Raw genomic sequence first — 12894 nt, forward strand, 5'->3', positions numbered from 1 at the left:
AATGTCTAACTTTGATAACTACACACCTACTACTATTGAATCTATCTTTAAGTCACAATTGGTACTTAAAAAAAAGAAAGGAAAATGTGTGATGATTGACAATGATAGTTCTAGTGATGAGATTGATGAACTTGAAGCCCTTATTACAAAACAATTTGGAAGAGGAAAAGGTAAATACAAAGGTAAACTACCTATTATTTATTTTTTGTTCAACAAAGTAGGTCATATTGCTGCTAGGTTTCCTGATAGAGAGGATAAAGATGAAATGAAGGAAAGCAAATACAAAGGGAGAAGAGATGACTAAGACTTCAAGAGAAGAAAGGATGAAAAAGGTAAGAAATCTTGTTATATTGCTGAAAAAACTAATAATGAATCTAAAAGTAATGATGATGAAGTAGGCTATATTTCTATGAAAGAAGACTCTAATGAAGATGAGAAAACTGCATTGATTTCATATGTAAACAAAAGTGGGAGATGGATAATTGATAGTGGATGTTCAAATCATATGACTAGTGATAAATAAGAATTTGAGGACATTGGTCCATACAAAGGTGGATGTGTAAAGTTTGGTAATGATATTTGATGTGTTATAAAAGGTAAAGGGACTATTCAACTGACTGAAAAGATAAAATTTGACAGTGTTTATAGGGTTGAAGGACTTAACTATAATTTTTTGAATGTTTTTTAGCTAAAAAAATTATGTTACAGAATTGAATTTCACAATAGGAGGGCCAAGATACATGATGTTGATGGAAAGCTGGCTAGAAATAGTGAACAGACAAGATGTAACTATTTCTATCTAGATTTATCAAATGAGACATGTTTGTTTGCAGAACAAGAAGATTTTTGGTTATGACACAAGAGATTATGTCAAGTAAATTTTGACAATATGGTGGATATAAATGAAATGAACAAAGTAAGAGGCTTTCCAAAACTAAAGAAGCCTAGCAATGCAATGTGTAAACAATGTCAACTGGAAAAAATGGCCAAGTCTAGTTTTAAGAGAACAATATATAGTTCTAATGATATTTTGGAATTGGTTCATACTGACCTGTATGGACCATTGATGTTCAAAATTATTATGGGGATAAGTATTTCATTCTATTTTTTGATGATTACTCTAGGATATGATTGTGATATTTCTTAAGGCTAAATCTAATGGTTTTTAATTATTCAAGTGGTATTTAGCTAGAGTTGAAAAACAAATAGGGAAGAGTCTAAAGTGCTTGAGATTTGACATAGGTAGTGAATTCATTTTCAATGAGTTTAATACATCCTACAATGATAGAGGAATTAAAAGACAAAGGTCAACACCAAGGACCCCTCCTCAAAATGGAATAGATGAAAGAAGGAACATATCGATAATGGATTTTGCAAGGATGTGGATGATGGAGAAAAGTGTATCAAATAAATATTGGAGAGAAGTTGTTAGTACTTCTCTCTATAACCTGAATATAGTATAATTCAATAATGGTAAAAATGCTACACCTTTTGAACTATGGTATGGATATGCTCTTAATGTGAAATATTTCAAAATCTTTGGAAGTAGATGCTAGATACTTAAAGATAATAGAAATGGAAAACTTGATGCAAATAGTGAGGAAGGCATATTCCTAGGATATTTCACTAAGACAAAAGCTTATAAGTGTTTGAACTCTAACACTAACAAAGTTGTGGAAAGTGAAAATCTAAGAACTGATAAGTTTGTAGAAAGAAGTGACACTGGATGCAAACAAGAACCTGAAGACTATAGTACATTCATTTATGTGGATGATGATGCTTCAAGAACTCATAATGAACAAGAAAACCAAGTTGTAGTCTCTCAATAGATAGGAAATGATGTAGGAGCAAAAAATTTCAAAGTAGTAGATAGTGGGTACCAAGCAATAGACAGAAGATGTCGAGTTGCAAATAGGCAATGTTGGCCATTAGGTAGAAAATGTTGAGCATACATAAGCTAGAAAAGAACTTGAAAAAGGAAGAGAAAATGAGCTTGAGATTGATTTTCAAGATGAACCTATAGAAGAACAAAAAAGGAAACTACATGTGTTAGGAAAATATGTGAGAAGACATCACAAACCTGATCAAATCATTGGTGATGTTGAATCAAGTGTTATGACAAGAAAAAAACTCAAAGATAACACATGCCTACTATATGAATTTGAGCCCAAAATAATGAAAGATAATCTAGATAATTAAGATTGGATTTAGGAAATGAATGAGGAAATTTTATGGATTGATAAGAACAATACTTGGGCTTGGTTCCAAGACCTAAAGACAAAAATTTCATTGGAACAAAGGGGTTTTCAAAAAAAAATTCAATGAGAATGGTGAAGTAACAAAAAACAAGGAAAGACTATATGCAAGAGTTATGCTCAAGAAGAATGATTTGATTATGGAGAAAATTTTACTCCTATTGAAAGACTTGAAGGAGTTAGAACTCTTCTTGCAAATTCAACCTACAAGAATTTCAAGGTATATCAGACAGATGTCCAATCTGCATTTTTGAATGGTATACTGAAGGAAGAAGTATACATGGATCAACTTGAAGAATTCTTTGATCGAGACAAGAAGAACATGGTATGTAAATTGTACAAAGCTCTTTATGGATTGAAACAAGCCCCAAGAGCTTGATATGAAAGATTGCATAATTATTGGTAAAGATTGATTTTGAAAGGACAAATAGTAATAGTAATCTATATTTGAAGAATGGTAATTAAGAACAATGAAGTGTTGTTGTCTAAAATATTTCTTGATTATATTATATTTGGAGGAAGATTTGAGAATTATGTAAATTATTTTCTAATGAAATGAAGAAATAATTTGAAAATTTTATGTTTGGTGAGATCAAATTCTTTTTTGGACTACACTTATGTCAAATGAAGTTTGGTATTTGTATTACACAATCTAAATACATTTTGGAGATACTAAAGACTTTTGGAATGGAAGATCAAAGGCCAGTGAGCACAACTATGTCAACATGACATAAGCTATCTAAGAATGATGAGTCTACTAATGTGAGCTAGACCTTATACTAATCCATAATTAGAAAATTACAATATGTTGTTCATAGCAAACCAGATATTACTTTACCAGTTGTGATAGTTGCTAGAATTTCAGCAAATTCTAAAGATAATCACATGATGGTTGTGAAAAGGACATATAGATATCTAAGAGGTGCAGAAGACTATGGATTATATTACAAGAGAAATGATAAATTTAAACTAAAGGTATTCACTAACTCAAATTGGGCATAAAATATTGATGATAAAGAAAAAAAAACTAGTGGAGGTGCATTTTTCCTAGGAAAGAGATTGGTGGCATGGACAAGAAAGAAATGAAACTGTATTTCCTAACCAACAAATGAAGCCAAGTATGTGGTAGTTGTAGTGAAATATTCAATTATTATGTGGATCAAACAATTACTAAAAGGCATGAAAGAAGGTATTATAGATCCAATGGCTATCTACTGTGATAGTATAAGTGCTATGACCATTTCAAAGAATCCAGTGATGCACACTATGACAAAGTGCATTTCTATTAGGTATCATTACTTGAGGGAGCTAGTACAAGATAAAGAAGTGAAGCTACAATATGTGAACACCAAAGAATAGATTGCTCACATATTCAAAAAACCATTACCTTAAGATACTCACGAATATCTTAGAGGTAAATTAAGGATGATTCCACTAATCAAATCTACTTAAGGTGGCAAGGTGCATTGCATAAATTATGCTACTCAAAATATCTTACACATTGATGTAACATAGTTCTACTTAAGGACATGTCTTAGGTAGATAGATCGGTACAACATAACAGATCAATCATAGACAGATGACAAAAATCATCCAGACATTCAAAATCTACATAACTTGGATGTATGAAGAGATTAATGCTAAGACAAGATTTGTGTATTTGGAATTGTTGTCAAAGAGGGAGAGATAACAGTGGGAGAGATTAAATGAGAGAGACAAACAATAAAGTCATAGTCACAGAGAGAGAGAGAGAGAGAGAGAGAGAGAGAGGAAGCTATTATCTAAGAGTGAGAGAATCTTTTTGGATTGTATGGTAATCAAGTTAGCACTACTACTATTGAGATGTAGAGATTTTTGGAATATAGAGTCATTAATGCCAAAGAGGGAGATTGTTGGAAAATTATAATTGGAATAATTATTATTTTTTCATTGATGTCAAATCTATTGATGAGACATATTGCTACCTAATATCATATCTATTTGATTGATGAAAATGGATTTGAGAAATTGATCATAACAATATCACCTAGAGGAAAGGTTTAGTTATGAAAAGAATACTAAAATGGACATTTAATTAGATAGACTTTGATAAAACAAAGTAATTTTTTATGTCAAGAAAGTTAAACCAAGCCGAGCAATAGAGAAAAAGGAAAATGAATGTCGAGTGAAGCTAGAGTCAACTAAGCCATAGTTAGTGTTGAAAAAATCTAGTGTTGACCAAGCATCAATGTCGACTAACCAAGTTAGTCGATGTTGAGCCAAGAATTTTTATAGCACCCGAGTATTAAGTGATGACTGAGTGTCATAACTTAGTGATTCTTGAGTAATATTGTTGAAAATGAATTCGAGGAAATCATGAACCCCATGTTGAAGATAAGATTGATATGTTGGATCATTATATTCAAGGTGAGGATTAGGTACATACCTAACAAAAAGATTCTATACAAATTTTTAAAAGAAGATCAAGAAGATGGACAGATATAATGAATCATGTTGAAGCTAATCATAAAGCCTAAGATCTACAATGATCATAGAAAATGGTAAAGAAAGAATTGCCTATTTAAAGAGGTACAAAGCTAAACAAATAATCGAGGAGTGCAAGTATATGCGAGAGGGACATATAGACAAAGGTGGATCATAAATGCACAAGTGTGTGAGTGAATGTGAAGCTAAATTGTTGATACTGATCAGTGAAATATAAGTAAGAAGGCTTAAGTGTTGTTGAAGGGGAAGACTAATTTCTTGAAGGGTAATCAAGAACAGAGATGACAGTGAAGAGCTTATCAGTGAATCAACGCTTGAACTAAATAGAGATCTAAACTTGCAAAGTGAGTTGTAGGATAAGTGCAAGAATTTGGGTCTCACTTTTGGGCAAAAAGTGGAAGTTTTTTTTCCCTATTTTTGGAATTTATTGTCAATTGATGTCAAAATTTGAGGCATTTAGAGATTGAATATAAAAAAAACTTCAAAAATAAAAATTTTAATGTTTGGAATCTAGTTTTTGAATATGTAATTTATTTGTGTACCCATATGATAGATTTTTCTCTTAGTATGGATCTTTAAAAATTTCTTTTTCAAAATGCCTATTTCAGGACCATACCATACTCATTTATAGACACCATAATTTGACACAAATAAATGAATTTTTGTGAATCCTTTTAAAAAGACTTACTTAATACACCTAAGATTGATGATAATATTTTTTCTTAATTTTTTATTGAATAATTTTTTATTATTAATTATTAATTGGCTATAAAGGTAAATTTTAAAACCTGTCATGTATAAACACCATAATTTGATAAAAATTTTACTTTTTAAAAAAAAAAAAAAACCTCAAAAGAATTGTATATAGATTAATGACATATAAATTAATTTAAGAAAAAATATAAAATAAAAAATTTATTAAAGTTTTAGTGAACTTCATTATTTTACATTTAGGTACCACCTTTCATTAAAAAATAATGCAAAAATAGAAACTAAAATCATAGCACTATAAAATTTGTATTTCTAAAACCAGGACAGTGAGAGCTCTAATGGGTTTTTGTTTCATAAAAAAATTTGATTGAGAAGACCCTCTAAAAATTATGGCAAGGCATGAATTTGTCAGTTCAAAGCCTTGGCCAAATCTTGAGAGGTCAAGGCATAGGCTTGGTCTCACCAAGCCTATCTAGAACCAAATTTTGAGGTAAAAGAAAAAAATTCTGCCCCATGTTGTAAGAAATAGGCACCCATTATTTGAAATTCAAAAAATAGGTACTCGTTTTGAAAAAGTCAAATTAGCATATAAAATCCCCCCCCCCCCCCCCCCCCCCAAAAAAAGAAAATTTTGAATTTTTAGAAATGGGTACCCATTTTTTACTTTCAAAAATAGGTACCCATTTCTTAAAAATAAAATTTTTTATACTTTCAAAAACAGGTAGCCATTTGTTAAAAATAAAAAAATGGGTACTTGATTTTTAAAAAATGGGTGCCTATTCTTTACATTTCAAATCGGGTGCCCAAGCCTAAAATGGGTTAGGTATGGGTCTGCGATCCACATTGAATCTCAAATTCCCACTCATACCTTGCATTTTTCTCATTGGTTGCATGCCTTTTTCATTTTTCTGATTGGTTGCATATAGATCGTATTGGAAATGTAAATGATTCACCCTCATCATTTTTTGTTTTTGAAATCTTCCTATGTCAGCTCCAAAAATGGTTTACATCTTAGTTTGTGAAGGCACAAACTACTATGTTAATTGTGTGTTACTCGGCACATATTATATTGCTAATGCTTGACACTTGAATGTTCGTGTATTGCTTGGCACATGTTACATTACTGGTTTTCTTGGCACCTATTATACTCTGTGTTTCTCAGCACATGAGTCTTGCTGAATCACTTGGCACATACTACACTCTGTCTTGCTCGACATCTATTACTTGCTCGGCACCTAAAGTCACTTAGTACCTATTAAGATTTAGACTTGGCAACTACTATTATTCACTCAGCATGCATAGTGTACTCAACATATATGGTGTAATTGGTTAAGTGTTTTGACATTCGATTGTCAAGACCACTCTAAGACCAACAATCTCCCCATTTGACATGACTGTCAAAAACACTTAACTATGCATTAATGAATTGATCTGATTGAGTACATTCTTTATTCTTGCTTAGCATACATGCAAAATTTCAAAAGTGTTCAAAATTTTGTGAGCAACAATATACCTTATGACTTCCCTTGAGTTGGTTATGCCTAGTCCATTCTTCTTTACTAAAATTATATGCTGATGTGCCTAATTCTCTCTATCCTTTGTCCTGTTCCTATTCTTGTTCCTATTCCAGATCTATTTTCCACATGCTTGTCAAAATTTTGTATCTCCCCCTTACTTTTGTCTTATTACTTGTCACCCCCCTTTTTTTGGCTATCTGCAAACTTTCCCCTTTATCTCAAAATGAATAAAAGAATGTAATCAAAATTTGGTATTCTCCATATATCTTCATATATCTCCCCCTAGTGTATCTCCCCCTTTTTTGACACTAATGTCAAAGGGTTCTAAGGAGTAATACCATATTTAACCAAAAATGTACTATTTACCTCCATTATTATTTTGAGAGTTGCATCCCAATTTGCCAATGCAATGTCCAATGACTTGTGCTAGATGGCAGTCTCTACAGCAAGGTGTACAAGTCCATCAAGGGTGGAAAGATTTGGATCTTTCTTTAGGATTGTTTCTACATATGCTTGCTCCTTATGGAGGACATCTAAGTTTGGGGTTATGGAGGACTGGATTTGTATCAATTTTTTCTTTATGTTTTCCTCCTCTGTTATTAACATAGCTAATTCTCTTTGTGTGTGAAGTGTTTGTGCAAAATGCTTCTCACTCTGAGCTAGATCTCTAGGTAATTGCATTCTAGAGGTTTTAAAGTTCCTTTCCAAGCTCATTATTCTTTGATTGGTTTCTTGTGTGAAATTTGAAAAGTCACACAGCTTCCTATACAATGAAAATATGTTTTCAAGAACAATTTTGGCCTCATCTATTGTCTTGGCCAACTCTACCTACTCAAGTTCAATTCCACTTGATATCTTCTCATTGACCTTTCCTTGAAACTTTCTTTCTGACCATTCTATTAATTTTACATTTGTATCATGGTCTCATTAGTCACCTGATCAACTATATCTGATAGTTGTTCTACTATAGGCCTCGTTTCATTTGGTGATTGCAAGCTAAAAGCATCCATGAAGATATCCTTTACCTCATTCAATGCTTGCCTATACTTGTATTCTCTTATTAATACTTCTTCATTTTTCCTCCTATCCAATGCACCTTATATTTTATTTATCTTTTCTATGGTGAGGGTGTCGGATTCATAGGAGGGAATGATGATCTCTTCACCAAGTTTGAGATCTCCATAGTGAAGTATCTTGGCTACCTTTCTAGAGCTTGAGCTTGGTGTTTGAACTTGCATTGATATCATCTCTATGCTCGACTTTTGAAGAGTCTGAGTAGGAGTACCAATTTTTGGTAATTCAACCAATGTCTGGATTGCAGCTTGCTCCTCATCTCTTGTCTCTTCCTTCATTTCTTCTAATTTCCCTGTATCACTAACAATTGTTGGGGGTGAACATATTGATTGTTCTTGTTTTCTTGTATCTTCCCTTGATGTTGCACTCGGCATTTGAATTGCATCACTTATTTCTTTTGGTGGAGATGGTGGTGAAAGTAGTAGGATTTTAGTAGTAGTTTATGTAAAAGGTTGTTCCTTTGGCTTCACCTTTTCTCTCTGAGGTTCTACTACTACTTTTTGCAGTTCATCTACACTCACCAATATAGGGGTTGTACACAACTATGCCTGTAGGGTAGATTGGTGAAGGATCTTTGAGAGATATTCTGAAATTAAAGGATTGATGTTTTGACATGAAGTGTCAATAACATTTTTTATTTTTATGGTCTCTACAAATGTGATGGTGGCATGAGGAGGGCTAAGAGCTAGCATTTGTGTGTCTTGCACACTTTGTTCTTCCTATTCATCTAATGGTTTTCCTCTTCTTTATTTGTATTCTCTTTTTCCTCCTCCTTATTAGCTTTCTCTTCTACTCTTCCTTCCTCACCTTTCTTTTCTTCTTTACTTTTCTTCTCCTTCACTTTCTCTATTATTTATTTTACTTCTTTTGTCTTTGTACTAGCCTCAACCTTATATTCCTCATCAAATACATCATCAATTGACTTGTATATTGACTTCCACAATTTTATGGATGTATTTACAACATCCTCTATCTTATTTTAAAGAATGCCAAATGATCTATTCTTAGGAGAAAATTTACTATTATGTCTTTTATTTGCCTTAGCTATTTGACCTTTAGTCAAGTCTAGAAAAAGTGTGGCTAAGGTGGCTTCTCTTATCTCCTTTTCCATTTGCAAACAAAAATGCCACTTATCTACAACTATCTTGTATAACTCCTTGGGCATTGTACTAACTCTAGAGGTGTGTGTTTATATTCAGCCATCATTGGATACACTACTTCCTCTATTTTATTTTTCTCTTCTTTATTGAGCTTATTAAAGCCTATAGTCTTTAAACCATTCAAATTTTCTTTTCTAATATTTACACATAACTTATCAATGGCAAACTTTGTGGGATAACTTACCACTTTGAACTGGCTGATATCATTTGACTCTGTTCTTTCTTCATCTAAGTCTAGCTGGACAACATACTTTCTTCTTTTCCTTGGTTCCTCACCTGTCTGTATTGTGGCTTTCTTCTTCTCTTTGGCTTCATCCTTTTCCTTTTGAGTTGTAGCCCTTGTGGTAGCCCTTCTAGTTGGCTTCTTTTCTATGACTTCAATGGGCTTTATCCCTTTCTTTGTCTTGGGTTGGGGGGTAGGCTAAGTTTTGGCTTTCCTTTTGGTGGCTTTGGCTTTAGTGGGTGCTTCCTTAGCTTCTTCTTCCTCTACACCTTCTTCCTTTTCCTCTTCTAGGCCTTGTGTCAATTCTTTTGGCTCTTGTCCTTGCTCACCTTCTTCCTCACTATCACCTTCAGCTTCTTTTGCTTCTTCTTCACCTACTGCACCTTCAATATCTACCCCAAATGTCTTCTTTATTTTTCTTATCATTGTATCTTTCTTCTTTACTACAAAGGTTGTCTTTAGATCAGTCACCACCCTGGATTTGAAAATATCATAAGTTCTTAAATGAGGTACATCCTTGTCAATTTCTTCTGCAAGTAAAGTAGTAATTGTAGCTAAAGCTTGGTCTACATCAAGCTCATATCCAAGTGGCCTAATCCATCTTACTCTAGGTATCAGTGCTTGGATGTAGGTGTAATCTATGTCAACCAAGAAACAAATGTTATTTACATGTTGCTCAACTAGTGATACTAGTATTCTCATCCTTTATTTCATGGACTTCTTAAAATCCTCAAAGTAACTTGTCATCTAAACATCAAAATTGTCTCCCATTTGTTCAATAAATTCATTGATTTTTGTAACAATTGTCTTATTTGGATCCCATTTAACTTTTCCAACTAATGGAAATTGCTTCATAACATAGAAAAATATGCAAACCAACATTGATCCAAATTTGCACTAAGCTCCTTTTGATTTCCTTATGGCTCCCAAATTTTCATTGATTTGTTATAGCATGAGCTCTGCCAAATAATAAGTGTGATCCTTCTTTACAAGTTTATATGCTACATCTACTACTATACATGGCATGTTGTTCAATCTGCTTGATTGATAGAATTTATGAGATATGACTCTGACAGTGAAATCAACTAGGGGATTAGTAATGGTATCAATAGTCATTCTCCTGTTATTCCATTTGGCACCAATGGTCTTCTCTATGGCCTCTTTTTTGTCACTTCTCAAGGTCCTGGGCCAATCTAGGGTTGGGAAACTAGTAATCCTATGAACAATTTTCTTCATAACCTTCATTGGACCTATTTCTAACCAAAATGATCCATCATGAATTTGGCTTAACACTATACAAATCGATTCAGTTTTAAATACAATGGGGAAACTAGCGCTTTAGTTAAACCCTTCTTACCAACAATTTGAAACTTGTCCTTCAATATACCCTTGTCACACAACTTATCAAAGGCATTGAAAATTTCTAAGCCACCTATGGCTCCAATCTTACAGTTGTAACATTTCTTGACATCTTGGACCACTACTACTTTGTTTGGAATGACTGACAAAGCACTAGCTAGATCATTTTTGTAGGAAACTTAAAGTATTGGCCTAAATTTGGGCTATTTAACTTCATTACTAACAAGTTGAATCTCGTGATCCTCCTTTCCCTTTGTGGTTTTAGACCCAGATGCCATCTTGACCAAACTAGGGTTTAATATTAAATAAACTTTCAAATAGTGTGTAGCTCAACACTTGATGAAATACCTTTAAATTGAAGAGTTTGGGTTGGATTATTGTTGGAATCAGTTGTAAATCAGTTGGATTATTGTTGGAATCAATTTCAAATCACTACAGAATCATAGTTTGGTCACCTCTTCATTCTTCTCATTTTCACTTTGTGTTTGAATGGCTTGAAAATGGGTGATTTTTGACTTTATTAGGTTCAAAACCTAGCATTTATTGCATAGTGCTTACAATTGTCCGCTCAGCACTTGAAGGGTTCATTATAACTTGACTCCCATTGTGATTCATTTACTCAACTTCCACTAACATATCTCATTTGGCATCAACTAGACTTTCCAGCTTAGCATATACTAGAGTTTCACTCGACATCCAAGGGTAACTTGGCAGCTTCTTCAAAATTTTGCTTGGCATCTCTTCTCATGCAAATTTCTTCTTTGTATTACTTTGTTTTTTCTTTGGAACTAATGTATGATATAGCTTTGTGTATCAGTTCGATATTCCTATCTTGTGCTTAATTGGATGAAGTGTGATCACTTGAAACCTTAGGTGAAGTAATCTCTCCATTAGATGAACTTGATCCATCTCTTCTTTGCCATTTCTTTTACATTTCTACCCTGATGTGTTCCACATCAACTTTTTCTTTACCCTTGTTGACTTCTTGTTTGGGTGCCTTGGCCTTTGTTGGGAAATTCCTGTTGACATGTCCTATCTTCAAGCAACTAAAACATGTGGTTTGGCTTAACCATTTTCTGTAATTTTCCTTGAAGTGTGTTCTTATGCAGTTCTAAGGAACATGACCATATTCCTTATAGTAGTGACAACTTTGCCTAGTATTGTAATCCCAATTGTAGTAGTGTGCAAAATTGTTTTTCCTTGCAGGCTAGTTGGTTGTCCACATAGGCTTTGATCTGCACTCAAAAGCTCTATGTCAATATTTTTTGTAGTTATGACAGTGACCTTCAAATCTTGATGTCCTCATGGTTTTGCTTCTAAGATCATGTGTTGAATGTCCTTACATGTTACACTTGTGAAAATAACCTTTGTTTTTTTATGTGTCCTGTTGATTGGTCTTTCTACTCCTACAAACATTAGTAGTGTGCCCCTTTTTATTATAGAAATGACAAGTGGGTTTGTTGTTCTTACCTTTTTTGTTCCTTTTTGCTGCAGTCTTGGATGATTCTCCTTGTTCAATGCTAGTGTAACCAAGTCCTGAAGTATCATTACTAGCCTTTGGTAATTTTAGTAATTCTTCAAAGTACCCAATAGCCTCATTTGGTTTGTTGGAGCTTTCTACTATCTCTTTTTCTCTCTTTAATTCATTATGAAATTGTTCATTCTATATTTTCAAGGTGGAAATCTCAATGTCCTTCATGTTTAGCTCATGATGACCATTCATCATCTGGCTTAAGGTGTCTAGCTACATGTTTGAGATCTTTTCAAACTCAGTTGTCTTCTCTTCCAGTCTATTGGTGAGATTTCTCTTATCATATTCAAGCATGGCTCTATCCTCAATCGCTCTCTTCTTTTGTTCATTTATTTCACATAACATTATGGCTTGTGCTTCTTGTTCCATTTTAAGAGATCTTATCTCTTCTTCTTGAGCTCTATTTTTCTCCATCAATTATGCTATTACTGCATCAAATTCCTTGGAATCTCCATTGGCAAATACTTGTATGGTGTCAATCTCTTTGTAGTGTATGTCATTTTCAGCTATGGCTATCTCCTTTCTTCTTTTCAAGGATTTTCTCAATTCCTCTCTAACTTCCTCTACTTTGTGTAGAGCT

This window comes from Cupressus sempervirens, chromosome 11, assembly GCF_028749045.1.
Source record: "Cupressus sempervirens isolate cs-2001-9-10 chromosome 11, ASM2874904v1, whole genome shotgun sequence".
NCBI lineage: Eukaryota > Viridiplantae > Streptophyta > Pinopsida > Cupressales > Cupressaceae > Cupressus > Cupressus sempervirens.